The sequence below is a fragment of the Aptenodytes patagonicus genome, chromosome 1 (genome assembly GCF_965638725.1).
Source record: "Aptenodytes patagonicus chromosome 1, bAptPat1.pri.cur, whole genome shotgun sequence".
Taxonomy (NCBI): Eukaryota; Metazoa; Chordata; class Aves; order Sphenisciformes; family Spheniscidae; genus Aptenodytes; species Aptenodytes patagonicus.
Window position 1 is genome coordinate 94,644,329 of NC_134949.1, and position 21,894 is coordinate 94,666,222.

General features: G+C 42.4%; 1 long non-coding RNA gene across 1 annotated transcript in view; it reads right to left on the reverse strand.

Annotated features, from left to right (window-relative positions):
* Positions 1-19,038, reverse strand: part of LOC143155854 (uncharacterized) — a 45,619-nt gene extending 26,581 nt beyond the window's left edge. Inside the window, exons 1-2 of the long non-coding RNA XR_012994478.1 lie at positions 18,974-19,038; positions 17,425-17,566 (exon numbers count right to left, since the gene is read on the reverse strand). This is a non-coding gene — a long non-coding RNA (uncharacterized LOC143155854). The remainder of the gene's footprint in view (positions 1-17,424; positions 17,567-18,973) is intronic.
* Positions 19,039-21,894: the final 2,856 nt, after the last annotated feature.

Here is a 21,894-nt window from a genome sequence, read left to right on the forward strand (position 1 = left end):
GACTTATGATCATATGACACACAAAAAGAACATCACCAAGGGCACAAAATCATGCACTCACAGGTAAGAAATGCCAGGATTAGAACTGCCTATGAAACCTTTGTTCCCTGTTGGAGGTAAGACACTGTGATATAATCTCCAATCGCAGGATCACAAGCTGTTTTGTCTGCGGAACGTGCACCACACTCTGCACAGGGAACTGATGAATCTGAACAGTGACTCCACAATCATTCCTACGTGGCCTGCACACTACTGGGTCACTGTGCTACAAATTTCATCTGGGCCAGATGCATGCATACAATCACATTTTAATAATCTTTTCAGCCAAAGCTCACAAGATGGCATTTAGGAAGCTTTATATTCATATAGGGGACTTACACCAGCTGTGGAAGGACAGACCATACTTGACTCATCATGAAGTCAGTCAAGTGCAGGCAGACTGTGCATGATGTACAATCTGCCAGAACAGAGTGTCCCTTCACTTCTTTAAAAAGCATTTGACACAGCAGAGTAAGTATGTACTGTTTCAGCACTGTGCATCATGCAGCCATGGTACGTTTGCTCTGGTCCTGGAATGGACTTACCATCTCATACAGTCATGAATCAAATAAACAAACATGCTCATCCTTACTGTCCTCATTCCATATGAATCTCCACACTTTGTATCCTGCCCACAAGCTGAATCCTGCACTGAATGCCCTGTACATATTTCTCCGCAGTACTCTTAGCACAGTATCATACTGCAGGTCTCCACGGCACAGTGAAGTGCTAGGCCAACTTACCAGGGCCAGCTCTGAACAATCCATGTGTCCTATACCCAGCTAAGTAGCCTTACTTTGTGCCATGAAAACACACTTTTTCTCTGTTATCACCTAACAGACATATCCTCAGATCAACTCTGAGAGATGGTGGGTAAAGGATATTAACCCTGTTTTACACACATAGGATTAAGTCCTAGAAATAACAAGCTCTAACTCTTTCTGGCTGGCCAGTCTAAGATCTAAAGGAAATTATTTTTTTCAGAGTCCTTCTCCATTCAATAAAACTGGTGAATCAATGCAATTTGTAATCTTCCACAAAATGGAAATCCTTAAGAAAAAAATCCATAGTCCATTATAGCTTCACTTAGCTATTTAGCTGGCACAAAACTTCTATCAGCAATGCTTGTCCCTCTGATGCAATTCTTTTTTCAGGCTAGGATAGTGGTGGGGGCTGTGTCTCACAGCTGTGCCAACCTGTGCTCCCAGGAGCAGGTGAAGCCATTTGACAGCACGTGGCTGATTGGATTTTATTCCTGATTTCTCTTCTGCTTTGTTTCTCTGCAGCTGAGAGCATTAAACTGAGGGGGAGGTAAACATTAGCTTTTGCTTCTTTTGACATGATTTGTGGCATAGATCTTTCACAGCTCACTGTGGGACTAGTCCCTGGCACTCATGTCCCTGTTAGATAGTGTGTGCTTTCTTCTCCATACCTCCCCATTAACCTGCTGACATGTATCTGCAAATAACAGACGATAAATCTGCCTTCAAAATTCAGCCATGAGGCTCAGAGAGAAGTCCTGCCTGATGTCCTCAGGGAGAAAAGTAAAGGAATCTAAGGGACGCTTTGAGAATTAATAAGTATCCTTGCTAGAAAGGAAATTTACTTCATGAAAATCACAGCCAGTCTCTCTCTTCCAAATCTCATATCAGACTTAAAATGACTGCAAGGCAAATAGCTGTGAGGGCAGAATACAGCTCACTCCACTCTGGAAGATGCTCTCCTTTACTTCAGCTTCAAGAGGTGACGGGTATCATCCAATCTTTGCAAATGAGAAGCAGAGGTTTAACAAGAGAGATCATCTAGTCTTGGATGCAGACATGGACAAAAAGTACCCTCCTGACCTATAAGTCTTCCGTATGTATATTTAGCAAGTTATTTCAAGCTCCATTCAGTCTTTGAACTGGAATAACCCTTAAAAAAATATCTTCAGCCATCTTTTGAATCTCCTCCTCAATCCTAAGCTGAGGTCAAGCTAAGAACAAGTCTGCACTTTTGTCTCATCTTAGCCCAACTTTCAATTAGAAAACCCTTTTGATTCTGAGATCACTTTCTTTGCCTTGGAGAATTATTTCACGCTTTCAGCCCAAGAATGATCACTATGTATTCATGTTCACAAGAATTTGTTCCAGCACTGGGATAAATCCTCACATCTCCTCCTGGGCTCCCCTGTCCTCTGGACCTAGTTTTGACTTCCCTTACTTTTTCCTTCCAGCACTGCCTCTTAGACTGCCTCTTTTCCTCCATCTTTCCTCTTGGTGGCAGGAGGGGTAGTCCAGGAGACTACCACCTTTGCACAACTACCTTTGATTCTCCCACTTTTTCCAGGCTCTTCTATGAAAGAAAGCCAAGTCTTATCTGTTGCCCAGGCACTGTGCTGACCTCATCACTGACTTCACAGCTTTATATAGACAGGCTGACATCACAGACCAAGTGAAGATTCTGGCTCTGACATGTTTTTCCTCTTTGACAGCTGTCTTACTCCTTCACCTTTCGATGGAGACTAATTTTTTACTAAATCCCTATTGTCTCAAAAAACAGAGCAGAAAAACCTTTTCTGAACTTTACATTTTCTTCTTTCACATTAATTGCACGGATATTTTTCTCTGGATTCCCAGTGTGCTTTCCATTTTTGTTCTGCAATTCCAGATATGGTTTTTTTGTGTGCCTTTGTTTGGTTCCTACACAACTTCCCATAATTAGGGATCTTGCTGGGACAATTAGGAACCAGCAGAACAGGGTAGGTAGTTTGAATTTCTGGTCCCTCTCACCCATTAGCTCTTTAGAAAAGCTTGAGCCAGGCTACAAATACACAAATCATCTCCTCTCTGTCCTTTTTATAAGCTGTTCTGTGATTTCTTACAAAATTGCTGGATGCAGTAAGATTGCTACTGCATTCTGTCCCAGAATTGATTGTACCTTTATGTCAGGTAAACTTGGATATGCAACCCAGAGCTTTTGGCAATAAAGTGTGGCTATCTAAAATTAACATTTGGGATTTAAAGAGTTAATGTCTTTTTTTTCTGAATTCTGATATAACACAAAGGGTCAGATTTCTGTATGTGCTTTTATTCTGGAGATTTTAAGTAGGTGTGTTGACAAGCTTGTTAGGAGAGCTCAGGCATCCTCTGCTAAAGTCCAGTGGCCTTAAAGAAAGGCTGGAACTTGGGAGATGCAGGTTCAACTCCCTGACTTGCCCAGATTTTCAATGTATCCTTGGATAAACCACTTAATACTCTTGTCATTCAGTTTCCCACGAGTCACATGGGTACAATAACAGTCTTTTTCCTCACAAGGCAGTTGGTAAGGTATTTATAATGTAAAGTGGTGAAGTGATGATGGTGCTGAAGGACTTGGAATGACTGGTGAAAGGGGAGCAGGGGAATGTTCCCTGTCTCATCCTAAAATGACAGAAGTGAGGCAGAGCCCAAAGGACACATCATGTGTGCCTATGACTAATGTGTCTGTGCCAGATATGCTCTAAAAACTAAATTAAAGGCCACAGGAACACAAATGGCAGTGTCTTATTTTTGTTATTCAGCTGTATTTCTTATCCTCTTAAGTGTTTCTGTGGTATTATCTAAAAATTAGGAACACATAAACATTATCTCTTCACCACAAATGCAAACAGACCCTTTCTTTTCACCAGTTAGAGCTTGTGGCACTAGCAAAAGGGATTTTTTAACCCAAAGTTGTCCCTGGTGAAGAATTTTCCTGAAACTGCCCCAGGATGAATGGACAGCTATAGTGGTTTACTCCTCTTGCTTTTTTTCTCTTCCATGTCTGTGAAGATCTTTACTAGAGAGACACTATTACTGTTATTATTAATGAAGTATTCCTAGCAGTGTGCCAAGCATGTTAAACATCTTCCAGACATAAATATTCACTCAGCAAGGTCCATTCTTACAGTTCCAATTGAATCAATGGCAGAGCAATCCCTCCTTGGAGGAGCTCGCTGCCAGTAAGCAAATAAACTCTTGGCAGGAGTGAGGAGTTGTGATAGGAAGATGAGGCCAATGACTCGGCCGTGGGCCCCTTCAACACCAGACAAGAAACACAGGGCTGCAACCCTCCTTTATAGCTTTAGCCCCAGAAAGCCTTTCAGCAAAACAGTGCTAATGCAGAATATAATTATAATCAATCGGTGCTGGCAAAAGCTAGGCTATACAGATGATGATTAGCAAAGCTAACATGCTCCAACACACAGCCACAGGGCTTGTGCTCAGTGTCACCAACTCCGGGGCCCTCTGTGTTCCCTGCCCAACCCAGGCCTTTGCTGCCCTTTCTCTTCTATGTGCCCTGAGTCTCTTCCTGATGCGAAGGATGGTCACCTACCTTTGCCTCTTACCCAAACCCTTCCAGGCAGACTGCTAGTCTGCTGGGTCTTCTAGATTCAGGCCTTGGTTCAGCCTTGTTTTACGGGAACAGTGAATTCCCTCCCCAAGGGGAAAGGAGAGGCACTGGTGTCTTCTTACTTCTTACTATGTCAGGGTGAAAACAAAGTAGCTATTGCAAACCTCTAAAACTTTTGTCAACTGCCTTTCTTCAAATTGGAGTGGGCAATGCAAACAGCTACTTCAATGAGCAGATGAGAAGCACTACTTAAGAGCTAGGCATTATTTCAACGATCTACTCCTAGGGAAAAATCCTAAGACACCAGTGAAAAATCAAAAATAAGTAACATGACAAATTACTGATGCCAAAGAGCACTGAAATATCATTTCAGATTTTCAGATCAAATCTTAGTGCCAGAGTTAATATTTGGGAACATCCTTACTGTTAGGAAATTCATATCTGCCCTGAACCTTGATGCTGCAAAGCCTCTATTTTTATGTGTGATAGTCCTCTATTTAAAAGAAAAATCAGGAAAAAAGCCTAAAAATTGTGACCTTTTAAAAATGTTGAACATTCATCAGAGCTGAACTATATGTTTTGACACTTCCTGACCATACACTGCTTTAATCAGGACCCCTCAACCCTATGAACCATGACTGGCACAACTATTAGCTAAACTGCTTAAATCAGTCTAAGCCTTTAGAGCAGTTTAAGATAACTAAGCTACTTAAAACTCATTAGTACTAAGAGTTAAGCAACATCAACAGGGTATCAGAGATCCTGTATTACAGCCATTCTAGCACTGCAATTTTCTCAAACACGCACATTTCCAGCTTCATGAATCCACTGCAAGTTTTTGTAAGTTGAGTGCAGCTGAAGATCTGCCCTGTGATCTTGCCTCAATGAACAATCCCGATGTAGTCCGCAACACAAGTCAAATTTGAAGCTGCTAGGGTTATCCATCTTTTAATATTTATCCCAAGAGCAAACTTGACCAGAAAATATGGAAAACTGTCTTGCTGGGTTTCTTCATGTACTTAAAAAAAGTTAGATGTATATTATTTCTTGACATCACTTGTCTCTGCATGTTTCATAATTTTTTACATGTGTGTTGCAGAGAGAATTAAAGAGCATGTACGATGGTGTGAGACTTGTGAGATGACTTGAGGTTGATATGACTGCATTACTCATGAGTGGCAAAGCCTCAGTCAGGTATGTAGTTCATTCCTAGGACTCAGTGTTCTACATTTTAGAGGAAAAACTCTTAAATATTTTTAAATAAGAAGTGAAGTATTTTTCAAGAATCTTACTCTAGTATTTCTTCAGCAGTAACCCCATCTTCCCTTACAGAACAAATTAACCGAGCAGCACAGGCAAAGTCACTGTTGCTGCTTGGAGAGGAGAGGCAGGTGTCAGGGCAAGAAGGAAGGAAGGAAGGAAGAAACAGGAGAACAGGGGCCAAGTCTGCTGAGACCCTGTCCTCATGCACTGGGGCCTACAGCAGCTGCCAGGGAAGGACCGTGGCCCCTTCTACAACAGCAACAGCTCCAACAGTAGCCAAAGTTTTTGTACTGGCTAAGCAGGCACTATGGCAATCATCACTTTGCAGCGCGTAGCAGTCTGCTGCCCCAGGCAGACCTGCATTGTCTGTGCTTGCAGTAGACCTGTCTCCAGCTGCTCCGGACTTCTGACAGTATCACAGACCTGCTCCTACAGCTTCTGTCAGAAGAGGAAAAATGTAAATAAAATGGTATATGCACCTCAAAAAGAACACTGTTCCCTTTCTTTCTGACACCTAGTTATTGTGACGAAAGGTCTAATATCTTGCCGTAACCCTTGCTTTTAGCCACATATGTGCTCTTTATTCACAGTGTAGTAATACTTTCATTAACATAAGCCAGAGGGAGAGGGAATGAGAGGAAGAAGCCTGACATAAAGAAAATGGCAATACTTTGAAGCTTCTTAAGGAAGAGTCATAAGTCCCAGAGGAGACAGTTTAATGAGCAGAGTCCGGAGGTGGATGTAGCTCTCCAGTCGGTCACCTTGACATCAAAATTTCTCAACTGTTTCTCTATACTCTCCGCACCATTCTCATGACATAAAGGGGGGCTGAATACAGTTGCAAGGACAGTCCTGGCTTCTGAATGGCTGCAATGTTAATGGTGGTGTGTGAATTACATTCCACAGTGCTTCCAAAGTATTAAAAGAAAACTAAACAACGGCGACATCAGAATTTCACCTTAGTCCTCACAAGGTTTATCAGCTGGAACATCAGCTCCTCATCAGCCTTTCCCCACCTGAGATAACAGAGAAACTACTCATGGTGGAAAACTCCTATCCATAGGCTTACCCTAAGAAGAACCCCCAAGTACCTAGTTTGCCAGGGAATTTCAAAATTATGTGCTGAACATGAACAACAGACCCAGACCTAAGTTCTGGATCTGGAGAGGAAAATCCTTTGCCTGTGGCCGACCCTGTTCTCCCTGGTGCCTGTGCTCTTTGCCTGGGGCCAGGCAGGTGCTGCCACTGCTGTGACACTTCAGACTACGCTGGTTTCCATGTGAAAGGCTGGCATGTTTTTACAGAATTTAGTTTCCAAACTCTAGGTCCCTTCTAACCAAGCACAGCCCGAGTGCTTCAGTCCTACACTTTTTTCAGATTTCAAGAAATACCACAGTAATGACGAAGGCACTTCTAAAAAGCAGGGCAGCTTTGTATTGACCTCCAAACAAGGTGAAGGAGTGAATGCACCGGAGCTTTTCAATTGACAGTAAGATTTCTAATGTGGGCAGATGTACACATTTTGCATCATCTTGTTCTCAGAAATGTGTGATATTTAAGTTGTTTTGTTTTAAATTAAGCAAAAGAGGCCTGAGATAGACATCCGGCATGGAAAATTTCAGCCTGAATGATAGGGTTTAGCGAAGTTGCAAACAACTTCGGAAAAAAAAACCTAAAAAAAAAAAAGTAAAGAGTCTCGTAAGGGAAATGATTGTGCAACCTTAACTGTGGGTGAAGGTAGCTATTGCTGCCTAGGATGAGTACATTTGAGAGGCTACCTTCTCATATAAAAGCTGCAGAGCAGTAATAGGGCGTTGTTTGGCACTGCATTCTTGAATAGCTTTAGCAAACACAGAAGACCAAAGACTAGGTAAAACAAGGTAGATGATAAAAAGCAAAACAAAACAAAGGCCTACAGTAAGTTCAGAGAACACTTGTATTTTCCATACAAACTGTATGACTGGACGTTAAAATTTCTGGAGCAGGGCAGGGCTATGTTTCTGGTTTTAGTGCAGAATGGTAATAAAAATGGAGTGACTGAGTTTCTAGGTCATAACACAAGCTGTTATATATTCCTCTTTCTGCCTTTCAAAGTGTCTCCAGTTTCACTGAAGATTTACTGAACTCCTTTTAACTCTCTGGGCATGCTCTTCATCTGTGTTAAGTAAGTGCAATACCACTCAGAAGAGGTCAGGATCTAGTTTTACCATCCTCTTCACTGATAGTTTACAAATAAAATCTGGAGTTTAAGTCACTTGATATGCACAGTCTATCACTCTCCATCCAAGTTGCTATAACTGGATAATTAAACAGGACTGGAGATTAAAATGTACTTGAATTAAGTGGTTTGGACTCTTTGCTACAGTTTTGTCATTAAATGACTCATCTACCATTGAACAAGGCCTGCAATTATTATAATACTTTTCTTTTCCCTAGGACATAGAAAAGATGGATAATTGGTCACCCCAGACATGAGTGCTGCCCTTAAAACATTTAAAATTATATAATTATCTCTGTTGTTTGTGTGCAGTAGGGTTTGGATTTTTCTTTATTTTTTCCAGTAGCTATACATATGTGATGGTTCTTTGTATTTCTGTTTTTTGTCTCCCTCTCTCAAAAAGGCACGGACTCCTCTTCAAGCTTCTTGTGCTAATAGAAATCCTGACATGTTACAATGAACTAAATAATATTGTATCTTCTCACAAAGAAAACAAACATTTATGTGTCTCCTTAGAGCACATCCACTTCTGGAAGTTAGATGCTAATCAAGGCTTGAACTTGCTAATCTTACTTCAGCAAAACTTCTGTTCAACCTGCCTAGCTAGATTTACAGCCAAGTTGTTTCACAGGAGCCACAAATGAAGTGAAGGTCTGTGTCAAGTCAGGAGGCAAAATTGCTGACTTTATTGTGGGCTGTTCTCCTGTGAGCTGGGAGGGCTGGTTGCTGGCCGTGGAGACTGTGTATCAAAACAATACAAAGTCCACTGTGGATCACAAAAGGTGGGATTCAGGAAAGAGCAGGTCTCAGGTTGCATTGCCATCAAGACTAACCTTCTAGATATCTGAAGAAGGGTGGAACAAATCCTCTTTGCTCTGTGCCTGCCCAGGGAAGGATTCATTTCTTGTGCAATGTTTTTCTGTACCTGAGTGTTGGTCTGAAAGACCTTCCACATAGAGTAGAGAAGCAACAGCACAGGAAAGAAGGTGCTGTACGAGGGTTTTGCTTGCATGGTATGTGTGTCCCCAGCAATAAGCTGCAGTGACTATAACAGGACAGTGGTGCCACCTTGAAGAGGCATGGACTGTGAAGGAACTCTTGGGGAACTCTGCATGTGTGGTGGATACTGATGGAAGCTTGGCTTGTGAACTCCTAAATCAAAGCTATATTAGCTGCAATTCAGTAGGCCACTTCACCCATGCTTAGATCTGATGCCGTCCTAGAACTCTGTAAAGGGAAAACTTTTTCAGCCAGATTGTATTTTCTTGCCTCAAGGATTGTGAGGGATGTGCACTTGTTTTAGTGGCCTCTGAGGACTTCTGCAACGATGCAAAGTAACTGGAGGGTACAACTCTCCCTGGTATTTCATTCCTTCCATGCCCTGGTTTTCTTTAGGAAACCTGGGGCACCTAGGATGCTTGTAAAAGACACTTGGAGCCACCAGTGCACTGGCTCCATTTGCCCTGGGACTAGTTCATCCCTTGGGCGTACCTGCTGCATCACTGGCACAGCTGCCATCAGCAAGCTGCAAGGCATCACTGCATATGCTCCAGCATTCATTGTCGTCCTCTGTCCAGCATTCAGCACAACCCATCTGCATGTCAGGTAATCTAAGATTGCCCCCAGCTTTTTAACCATCCTCTCCAGGACTCTCCTTTCTGCACTGCTGCCCAGTTTGCCCATGGCTCTTGAAAACACGCCACTTCTTTATTCTTTGTGAAAATAAGCAAACTTTTGAAGTTTGGTATGTTAATCCTAAAAGACAAAAGAATATACAGGACCAGCCACCTGAAGAAATGTAAGCCACAGCCTGTCACAGAGATCAGTAAGAGCTTAGGTGCCTGTATTCCTTCTTGGACTTGGCCATTTGCCTGACAGCGCTTACCATCAGACTTAGTTTTTCACCAACTGTTTCCTGCAGCTCACAGTGAAAGCAAACTCCCACAGACTTCCACAAGGGTTCTGCCAGCGTAAGGCCATCCTTTTTCAGAGCAATCCTCCAGGAATGGTGAGAAGAGATTTGGTAGAAAGCCTGGGCTGGGGAATTTCTTCCTTGAATAATTAGATAATCTGCAATAGCATTCTTAGTGGTGTTATTAAAATGCCATGACTCAGATATAGCTGTGAGAATGATTTATTTTTTCTGTTAAGTAGAGTTGATTTGTGTGCTTGGGATTTTCTCTTTGCAGGGTCAGAACAATTCAGAGTCCTTATCTTCACCACTTGCCTCTAGCCAGGTTCACTTTTTGCTCTCCACAGCAGTGGAGAAGTTTTAAATTAACACATAACATACTGAAATCGAGAAGGAAAGCATATGGGATTTTCTTTCTTTTCAGAATCTTAGCTAAACTACAGTGAAGTTTTGACCTTGTATTTAGGGTAGTTCTGTAAACAAATGGGTGGACAGATGCATGACCTTAGCAAACAGCTGCTTTAAATATATTTTGGGCCTAAATGTGACATTGTGGGGTGCTGACTAGCTTGTCAAAAACTGGATTACCTGAATCAGCACTCATTTGCAAATTCAGAAGCTGAGACCTGATCCTTAAGGGCTCCCTTTTGCTGGTGAGCACACAATTTATTTTTTTAAACTGACACAAATTTTCCTGTATCAAATAATGCATTTTATCTCAGACAACGTATTAGGTCAATGGTTTGGGCTGATGAGAGATTAAAATAGTAACATGTTCTAAGTAAAATAATGCAGACCTGAAAAAGCTTGGTATGGAGGAAAAAACAACCAGCCAAAACCCAACCACACCTAGAAAAAAGATCACCCTAGCTCTAACAGCTTAAATCCTTTTTTTCCATAGGAAAAATTGTGATTCTTCTCTGTCCCACTGGCAGAGAAAAAAGAAGGTGATTCTGACCAATTTGCAGTATTCTGGCCGTCCACAGGAGAACATAATTTGAACCTTTCACAATTCAAATGCCAGAAAAGCATGGCAATACCATTAAGCCTTATGAATGAGGAGCCAGTGAGATTTCAAGGAGTATGGGATGGGTGTTTCCTTCTCTTCCTCTACCAGTTTCATGCCATTTCTCTGCCTTCTTAAGATCAAGCTGCCTTGTCCATTAGTGAGACTGCTGCCCTTCCTAGTCTTCTGCAATCACCTGCTGTGACAAGCATATAGCCACTCGCTGCACCACCTTGTGTGTTATTATAGTCAATAGTGGTTAACCCAGCGGTGACATTTCTGGACCAGCTCCATTTGATACTGCTGATACTGCTTCCCAGCCTGAACAACAATTGGCACTGTGTACACACTCAGTGCCAGCCATTTGAGTGTACCCTCTGTAGCCAAAACTCACAGAAACCTGATAGAAGTGCTGAAGTTCCCACTGCTACCTGCACAGCCACCTGTGCAACACCAGACAGAATTGGGGCGAAGAGGCATCATCTTGCAAACACTCGGACTCCTTCACCCTCCCCTTCGGCCCTTTCCCAAACCCACCCACCCACCACTGAAGGTCCGTTTCCCCACAATCACTCCCCCAGTCACTCTTCATCAGCTCGGTATACCTTCACGGAGATCTCAGTTGCTTCTGGTCTCCCTGTGCTGGGTCAGTGCTTGTGCACCCCCCTGTGAGAACCCCCGGGGCAATCCCCACAACCAAGCAGGACTCAAGACCTTGCCCCTACCCTGGCATTCAGTCTCTTCTGCTCCTTTGGCAAGACCAAGGTATGTACACACAAAACTATGGCAAAGGCATCAGCTACAAGACTTTGTCCTGTCATTTCATACGAGTAAGAGCTTCCTTTCCTCTTGCCACAAATCTGAGCTTAGTTTGTTGCATGCTGTTAGACAGTAACTACGATTGATTCCTGCAATTGCTCCATATCAGAGGTGGGTAAGTGAATGTTTACCAAATCCTGGTACTTTGGAGTTTGCACAATATTATTAGATAGATCAGCATAATAAAACACGTAGGGATCCTTTGATCTAAAGGCTGCGCATGTATTTCACATCTGAAATGTCCATGGTACCAGAATATTTCCTTATGTGCACAATTCCAGATTACCATGCACAGCACATGTTCTTCCTGGCTTTCCCTTCAGTTCTGCTAAGTCAGACATTTTAGAATTCAGTGTCACCTGGCTTTGCCCTACACATTGCCACAATCTATTAGTGAAGATAAAAGCCTACTAACTTTTTGCTTAAATAAAAGATTAGAATTTAAGAAAAGCAGCATTTCTAGCAACACCATGTACAGTACAGATCTTCAAGGATTTTTAATGTACTTGCTTCAAGGTGATCGTAGCTGTCCTCAGAGAGGAACTTCCATATAGACTATGATGTTACACATCACCAGGTATATTACCTGTGAACCAGGTTTGACCTGCTCTTACGGGAAATAAGCAATTGTACTAACTGGATAGTTAGTTCCCAGAATAGAGATTTTATAACTAGGGAGAGTACTCAGACTGCAGCCTTTCAAATCTCTGAATATATTATAACTTAACTACTTGGCAGCATTCAGCGGACAAAAAAAAAATCTGAGTGCCACCTCAATGAGTTCTTACCAGCGATACAAATATTTGGGCTTCTGGACAAAAGACGATTATAGGTTAAATGATATTTGGATAGCATCATGTGGCTGATTAAAAATGGAATAAACTGCTAATGCAGTGAAGAATGCATCTGTTTACAGGCCTGAATCGACTTCTAAAACAAGAGGAGAAAAATTTCTGAAAAGTTTTCTCATTTTATGTACTGCTGCGTACAAGTGACACATCTGGTTTCCATTAGGCATTTTTCCAAAGGAAAAGGAAAAGAAAAGAGACAACAAAGGTGAAATACATCTTACTTTAAACCCAGAGATGATTATTAAGGGTTGGGTTTTTTTTTGAATTGCAGTTCTAGTCTAATAAACTGTTATGCAAAAATACTACTAACTCAACAGAACTGCTGCCATGGAAATGGTTCTCCAGCAACTCTTCTCACTTCAGTGAAATGCAGTAGAGTTTGTTGCTCCCCCATCCCTTCTGCCCTTGCCTGCATTTATTCTGCACCATGAAGGCAATATAATGGACTTCCCTCCTTGGGCATCATCACTATGGTGTTTGCCTTCCAAATTAGCCATACTGTCTGAGGCCCACCAAAACCTATGGGAAAAAGCATCGAGGAGGCAGGATTTGACTTGCAGAGCCTTTAAGAAGGTTTATGTGGAAGACCTGATTTTCTGAATACCCTCTAAATCCACTAAGGGTTTCAGAGGACTGTAGAACTGTCTTTTTTTTTTTTAAAGATACTTTTCATTTTTATATAAACTTCAGCAACAGAAGTCAATGCGGCTGTGCTCCCAAAATGATATCCCAGAAATCAATCTGATATGATGTTACTTTTGGTGCAAGGTGACAGACTGAGAGCTCTGGCAAAGAGGAAATCTCTGCTTGCCCGTGGGGCCAGACACAGTGCAGTGCGAAGGGGCTCCTCCTTCCTTCCTGCCCCGCAGGATGCAGCGCTGGGTAACACAGGAAAGGGAGATGGTGTGGAACACCCGGGAGCGTTGTTCAGTCTCTGGTCCGCCATTTCTTTCACAACCCAAGCCACGTCTTCAACCTCAGCCTGCGCAGACACAAACAAGCTAGTTTTAAACTGGCCAACAAAGCTACAGAAAAAGGCATAGCTACCCGAGGACTTATTGTCAGTGCCAGAGTAAGCACCGGGCTGAGGGAATTGTACTACCGAGTACCCTGCTGCCTCATCTAGAAGTGGCCTAGGTCCATCTCTGTGAGCCAGCATTTTCTCCTTGAGAATATCCCCACCTTTGTGATGTGGAGCAAATGTCCCCTTTATCTCTCTCTGTCTTTCAGTTTCTTATTCATAAATCAAGTGTCTTGTCTACTAACACCACTGTGAAGAAAAATGCTTGAAACAGGTAATGTACCTTGCATGGGGGAAAACCTGGCACCTAGCTGACCTGAAATGTGAGCGAGTTCTGTCCTTTTGTCCTTTACTCTTACTGCCTTTCGAGTGGTCATTTTATGATATACTCTCCCACTTTTTTCCCCACAAAAGAGAAAGACAGAGTAACATTTCCCACCCTTGACTCTCCAAACTGACAACAGTTCACCTCTGTAGTGACTTTTTTTTCCCTTGTAAGCAGACAAGTAATTTACAAACAACAGAGTATGTATTCTGGACAAGTGATGGCCAAATGCCATAGTGGTTAGGGGAAGCATCCGAAACTCTAGACACCATTCTGAGCTTCAGAGGGCATCCATCTCTCTTCATAGTAAAAATAGGCCAGAAATACAGTAAGAATAGACCTCTCTCATGGGGTTTTGATACATCAGCTCCTGTTTGAGGCCAGAGCTGTCTGAAAATTTGGAAGAGAAGGTTAAAAGAAATTTTGGTGCTCATAGGAGAGGAAATTAAAAAAAAGAGGAGAAGGAGGAGAAAAGTGAAAAAAGGAAGAAAGGAAGAAAAGGAAAGGGAAAGGGGAAAGGAAAGGGAAAGGGAAAGGAAAAGGAAAAGAAGGAAAAGGAAAAGAGCTTGATGTTTTAAAGAAGGATTTGGTTTATTTTCTTTGGATTAATTTGTTCATGCCTAAAAGCTAATAAGTCTCAGTGATCAGGACAAGCACTTCCCAAGGCACTAGCAATCCTCCTCCTCACTGCCCTGCATCACATGCAGTCCCCTACAGAAATGAAGAGAGTACAAAGGTGTTGCAAAATACTATGAAATCAGAATTGCAGGACCTTGTACTCCCTATGCCCTTATGCTGCAGCACAAGGATTACACACAGCACAGGGAAATGAGACATAAATCTCCTCTAGCCTCAATACAGGAGATCCCTGCTGGGGGATCTGATGCTGCCGTTGGCAAAAAGTGTCAGCACCCAGTGAAACTGGTGGGAGTTTAGGGCATGCAAAATAAAAGAAATGTAGGACTGGCCCTGGACACATTCATGTAGAGCCCTTTGACAACAGTGGGAATCCCTTCCTGGGTTCAGCTGTTCCAGACCAGACTGGAAATGCCAGCCAGAAAACAAAGCAAAGTGATGCTACTATTGCCCTTCATTTATTTAGCTTTATTGTAGTGTAAACAGACATGAAACCTGAGAAAGCTAAAGCTCAGAGCACACCTTATGCTTTGGGGATGTTTACAAATTGCCAGCCCTTTATGAAAAGAATAAGCAGGAATTAGAAAAAAAAAAAATCCCTTGAAGATATTTCCTGGTTCCTGCTTAAGCATGTGAAGGAAGAAGGAAGACTTAATCAATTTGGACCAGTTCCAGGTGCACACCGTCACCTCCACATGGGGCTTTGCTTTTCGTAATGCTTGTATCCATGTTTGCCATTCAAACTGATAGAGCCGTGAACAGCAGCAGCAAGCCAAAAGAAAAGGTTGTCTAGTGCAGATGGTGGAAAACCAGGCTTGGCAGCTAGTGGGCTACGGACAGCCCTGAGCAGTGCATGTGAGGTGCAAAGGGAGGAGGAGGATTCACCAAGATGGCTTGGTGGCATGGGCCCTCAACCAGAGCTGATGACAGATCTGTCTGCTTCTCTGCCTTTCGTCAGCTTTTTGATGAAAAAAACCCAGCTCTTAACCAAAATCTATTTGGGGCCAGTCTGCAAAGTCAACTGCTCTTTACTACAAGCTGCCGTTCACTCAACAGCATGGTATTTATGTGAGGTTCCTGTTTTGATATGCTTTCCTCATGCTTGTGGTGCTGTAAATCTGGCTGCACACTAGGGCAGGAATTTCCAAGCAGATGGTTGCCAGGGTTCTCCCTTCAACACACCACAGGATCTGCTAGGCCAGGTCACATTAGCAACCACCAAGTCTAGCATCTTGTCTGAGGCATCAGGCAATGCTTACTTCTCAAGAGGCAAATTCAGAATGCCATGGATGGTGCAGTGCTGGCTATGAGGGAGAAAAATTCCTTTCTCCTAAATAAATCAACTGCCCTGTGTCCCAGACCTATTGCCATCGAACTCCATTTTCTCTTCTGCTTTGTGCTTCACATACACTTCCCCAATCACATGATGGCTTTCCTTTCCAAATCTTGGGCGAACTGTGTCTCATGGGAGCCCACACTCTTTCTAAAAGGATCTACCAAATCCCTTGCCCCTGGCATGCTACACGCCACAGCGCACAGCCCAACAGCCCATACCAAACTGCAGCTAGAAGCCAGGCATGTTCAGCCACCTTGGGGAGAAAGCAGGCAAGGGAATGGATACTCCCAGTGTCTGTCTTACAATTCAAACGGGATTTGAAATGTTGCAGGACCTTCCAAATAAGTGAATGTAGCCTTTCATGAAGGTGATGTGTAGCAAGCCAATTGGATTTGTGAATAGCACAAAGCTTTGCAGGAGACAGAAATGCTTTGATGGAGTCTACAGGGCTATACGGGACTACGCAAAAATGTCACACTTGATTTTCCAGATAAACCCAGGCAGTTAAATGTCTATTTAAATCAATGACAGCTGTCCAAGTCCTGTCCTACTGAAATCATATAATTCAGCAATTTTTTCATCATTTCATTCCTATCCAGTTATTTTCCTTTTGATTTATCTACATTAAAAATTTATGAGGTGGGCCCAGAAAATACCCAATACATGCAAAGTTGGGGTTATGAATAGCCAAGGAAGAGGGATCAGCTTGCATAAATACCTTCTGGAAAAGGATCCAGCAGCCACTGCACTTCAGTTTCTCATTCACGACGAGAAATGGCAGTGTGTGTGCTGCTCACTCCTGGCCCTGGCAAAGGGCTAATACTAAGGGGCTGAAGGACTAAAAGGGAAGTCCTGAGACTTGGCAGCCCCTTCTGCTCACAGATTTTCCCACTTTTCCTGGGGCTGGTGTGACATACCTACCAGCTGGTGCAGCTGACTCTCACTGCCCTCTAGTGCAGGGATCAAACTTGCTGAATAATTTAAAGGACGGGGATATGTACAAATGGAACAAACACCTACAGCTGAACAGTGAGGCAGCTGTTGCTCAAGCATGGGAGGTCTATGGCTGGCAAGGAGACTCCCAAGTTGTATTCCAGGTGGCACTGTGGCCATGAATATGAGACCACCGATTTGCTTTAACAGTGCAGAGCAACCGGTTAGCCCCTCTGCTGCCGCAGACAGGAATTCTCCTGCAAACCACAGGGAAATCAATAAAGTATCACCAGAAGACAAGCATCACATCATAATTCTACATTTTAGAAGTGTCAGAAATGGCTTCTGGGGGTGATGTTTTTAAGAGAACACTTGGTTAGTTCAGTCTCTGTCTCACATGTTGGTGGTTGACTACTGAACCAATTCATGAACCTTCTCATCTCACAGGAGGTTTTAGAACTTCTTTTCCATAGAAGATGACAATATAGTTTTGAACTACTGAAATCCATGAAAGCCCAAGAAAAACATCCTTCTGTGCAACAGTGGAATCACTCAGGAGAGTTTTAAATAATCTTGATTTTTCTCATTCCTTCAGGCTTTAGGGACTTTGTTAAGACAGAAAACAGAGCAACCTCATCATCAGATTCAGCAACTACCCGCAATTAGATACAGCAGATAAAATTACATTACTGGAGAGAAAAGCTGTACTTACAGTGGTTCCAAATAGACATCTGAACTATTTATCTTCTTCTGTACAGCTGGTGTATTCCGGCTATGCTTTGTATCGTGAGATAAGTGAATCTGAATGAGCTAGGTCAGAATGACCACATTCTTGGGATCCATTTGATAGCTTCCTGTTGAAAAGAGGCATTATAATGAGATAAATTTAATAATATGAAAGATTCAGAAGAATGGTAATGGACTACAGAGCCCTTTATCTTTTAAAGTCTTTTGTAGCACATCAGTTCACGCAAGATCATCCGGCCCATGGTCCTTTCTCTATGAGAGGCCAGCCTCTGGGCAAAATACAAGAAATGGTATAAATTTATCCTGTAATCCATAATAGGTAGAACTTATTTCAAAAGCATGGTGCTAATGAAGCACCATTAGACAGTCAGTGGTAGTAAGCGCCTTGGCTCTGTGGCTGCATTTAACTCACATGAGATATATTAATAGTCCCTACCTGCCTTTAGCTCCCCAGTAGTTACTAACACACACGCACACTTGCACAGATCAGCCAGCCTGCTGCCCATCCACATACCTTTGGCTATATCCCTGTGAAGCTTCTCACTCTTTGAAGATTCATCTAGCCTAAACAAACTAATTATCTGCAAAGATTACCATCTCATACCCATCCCTCTTCCCAGCTCTTCTAATATATATAAATGGGACCTACCATGCTTTCACCTAACTAAAAATCAGCCCAAGGTACTGTGGCCAAAACCTATTTTAATTTCAACAGGCAATTAGAAGTCTGTGCAAAGCAAATTAACATCCTCATCCGGTTCCTGGCAGAGAGTTATGCATGTAAAGCCACATCGCTACAACCTGTAGGTATGAATTCAAGGACAGATACCATGACACAGAGTCTAATTATGGTCAGAGCTTGAACACATTGGTAGAAATTGTTACCACTGCTGCACCTATTCTGTGACTAGTTAGAAGATTTTACCTTCAAGGGCACTTTCTAACCCGCAATAAATGCACCTGAGCAGCTCCTTCTGGTCACCTAACTACTTCTTTTGCGAGTACTATTTGTACCAGCCTTGCTGGTGTATCTTTGTTGATGCCTCCACCAACTACAGTCAAACGATCAGGCTTCAGCAGGAGACCCAGGAAGAGAATCCCAGTTTTATAAATGTTTCTTGCTATCAGCACTACACAGCCAGATTTTCAAGTTAACAGCAACAACATTTGCACACAGACAGTGTAACTTCCCAGTAATAAAGACGTGCTGACTCCTCGGCGTTAGTTCCTGCTGGCTGAAAAGAGCTGGGGACACAGAGACAGATGCTCCCAGCGTGGAGGTGAATGTTTACCACTGGGGCAGCAAACTGAGACTCTGACTGATAGCAGACAAATAAGGGGAACTCTTTAAGCAGTTGTTTCTTAAAATGAATCTCTTGCCAACTCAGAGGTCTGGTTAAACCTTTGCAGAATCAGAGAGAAGGATCTTCAACTAACACCGCCTTTTTCAAGCTTAATTGGCTTATTTCCTCAATTCCCTTGTGAGGAGTGTCAGTGTGCAAAGTGATACGTACATGCATACTTGCTCTTCCTCTCTCTTCCAGAGGTATTCTTAGTATATACCTCCTGCTGCTGCCACTGCTCCTGCCATTGAGAAAGAGAGATCATTTGAGACCTATTGGGCTTTTTGTCCCTATAAATGCAGTCATATAACAGCATAACAAATGCAGCAGTTGTGTAACAATTCAGTGTATTTGACAACAGCTGGAGGAGGAAGAGCATCTGAAAGGACAAACCACCAAAAATGCCACCTCCCTTAGAAAAAACAGAGACGTCTCACTGTAAACAGAGTTGGAACAGGGGAGCTTGTACAGTCTTAAGTGTAACACTGACCACAGCTGTACAAGTTTCTCTTAAGCCCTCCTCCAATGTTGCGTTTCAACTCTGTCCTGCAGGGACACTAAGAAGTATGCATAAATTTCGTGCAAAAATATGGCTCTATCTATCTAGCTTCAAATCAGAGTCATGGGAAAGACTCACATTGGCTTCAGCAGAGTTAGCTCAAGTCCTCCATCTAACCTAACCTACTGCTGATAGGTATGTGTGCCCCTAAATGGCCCAGATGTCCCACACTGATAGCACATGAACAGTATATCATACTGACCATAGTATGGAGCTATAACTTGACTGTTCTTAAACCACCCAGAGCTAATAACTAGGAACGCAGAGATAAGCACAGCACATGGTACTTTCACAAGGGTCTAAGGGAGCTTCACAAGCTAGTGGGTACCATCTCCACTTCTCCATGCCCTGTTGAAAACTCCAGTCTGTGGATCCCAGTCTGATCTCCTTTACTCTCATGACCAAGCATTGCTCTTCTGAAGCCAGTGCAGTGCTATTACTGCCAAGCACAGGAATAAGTTAATATTGTCTATTTTCTCACTTACATGCTCTTATGCAGCAGTAAATGTAAGCTTGAAGTAGCTTATGCTTAGTGAAAAGGGAGCAAGCTGGCTGAAATGTACTGTAGGGTCAGAGCATGCACACAGGCTGGTACTCCTGGTAGCAAATGAGCTCCTTCCCTAGCTACCCTGCAATAACACCTGCATGTGTCTAGAGACAAGCAAGGAAACTGTCTACCATCATTACTATTTCAGAACAATAAAAGTCAATATAACAAGACACAACTGCTTTTCAATTGCAATTACTGTTTTATAGCGTTGTGCAAGATAAATGCTCCCCCTCCCTCCTCCCACTTACCTAAGATAATATTTGTTAAGATAAAGATTGAGATTTAGCAAATCAGACAATCTTAAATTCAGTTTTCCACAGCAGTATTAACCCTGCCCAACAGAGCTAGTCAGACAGCAGGATGTGACAGACCATAAATCTGGCAAATAATTTAACACAGTACTGTTATTTTGCCTTTTGCTTTAGGAGTAGACTCACATTTATGCCAATGGGAACACAAAAGCAGAACTCAAAGGAGAATTCTATGTAACTGTTTAAAAAAATTGACTTATACCACTGATTAACTTATAATTATTCTTTACGAGCCCAGTTCCATGCAGGTAGTAGCCCATCAACCAATACCTTCCATCAAATGTATCTGCATTTAGGTATTTGGTACATAATTGCTTTCCCATAACAGTAAGCTCTAGCAGTTCTTACTCCCCCATGTTTTAATCCCTTAGCCATCACCAGGATTTTTAATATAGAACACTGTGACTTTAAAGATGTCTCAGTCACATTGTAGTTACAGTGCAAGCACGCTGTGATGTTGAACAGCATAGTCACAAACTTTCCCCACTCCTCTGCTGGGCTAGGAACTATGCTTCCGAAATCCGTGCTACATTATTGCCCTGAAACTGTCCTGGAGTTCCACCTCCTCCAATATCTTGTAACTAAAAATGGAGCTCTCGGCTCACCCCCAAGAGGTCGCTAATTAAAATAGTTATTTTTAGACTCTAGGTATACTCAGATACACTGCAAGTGATACTATAAACATTTTGTGGTTTTATTTTCTTATACATTTAGTCTCTAGAGAAAGGACAGAAATTTTACCTTCATGGTAATGACAGCCCAACTTATGAAAATATATACTGGATATAGAACAGAGGAAAGAATAAATCAGAAGGCATTCAATCACTTCAGTAGTTAGCCTTTCAACTACATTAGTGGGTGATGGCAGAAACAAACAACTGCAAAGCAGCAACCGAGTAGCTGAATTTACTGCATCACTGGCTCCAACTACATTTTAAAGATAAGATTATTTTCCCACTTTTTGCCTTCCCTTTTTATCTTCCCTCCCAACAAAGAAAGCATTCTTTGCTATCTCAGCTAAGGCTAGAGAGAGGCTTCAGGGAAGAGGAGACAAGAGTATCTGCAATTTCATCAAGTACCTAAAAGCTCAAAGTGAGAAACATATCCATAACTCCAATGCTTCGGGCTTCCTACAGCAGACCGGGCGAGCAGAGACATCAGGGGAAATTTCCTGTCCCCTCATGGGTCTGCGCAACACTTTCTCACCACTTCTTCACCATGTCCTGATGCCATGTATCCCGTGTGCAAGGCACAGAAGGCACACCTGAGTCACCTTCTGGCTTGGGAAGGAACCTGAAAGGACTACAGAAGGCTACATAAATTGCTAAAATGCTCGGAATCAATGGAAGGGGAAAATCACACTACTTCATCATTTCTAAGACTCATAGTTTTTAATATTGCATATGGAAAAAATGGTTTGTTCAATACACCGTTCAATACATTGCTTACATTACTGGCTTACACAGCTGTATGGTACCTAGACATTTTCTTGATGCTGTTGCATCCACTTTCATAAGACTTCCCAAAGAGAAAGGCTACAGCTGTTAAAAGTGTTTTACAGATGGGGAATGGAGAGACTGAGATCGCATGACAGCTAAGAACTGAATGCAGGTCTTTGAATCCTGGACTAATGCTTAAATTATCATATCTTCCTTCCCTTTTCATCCATAAT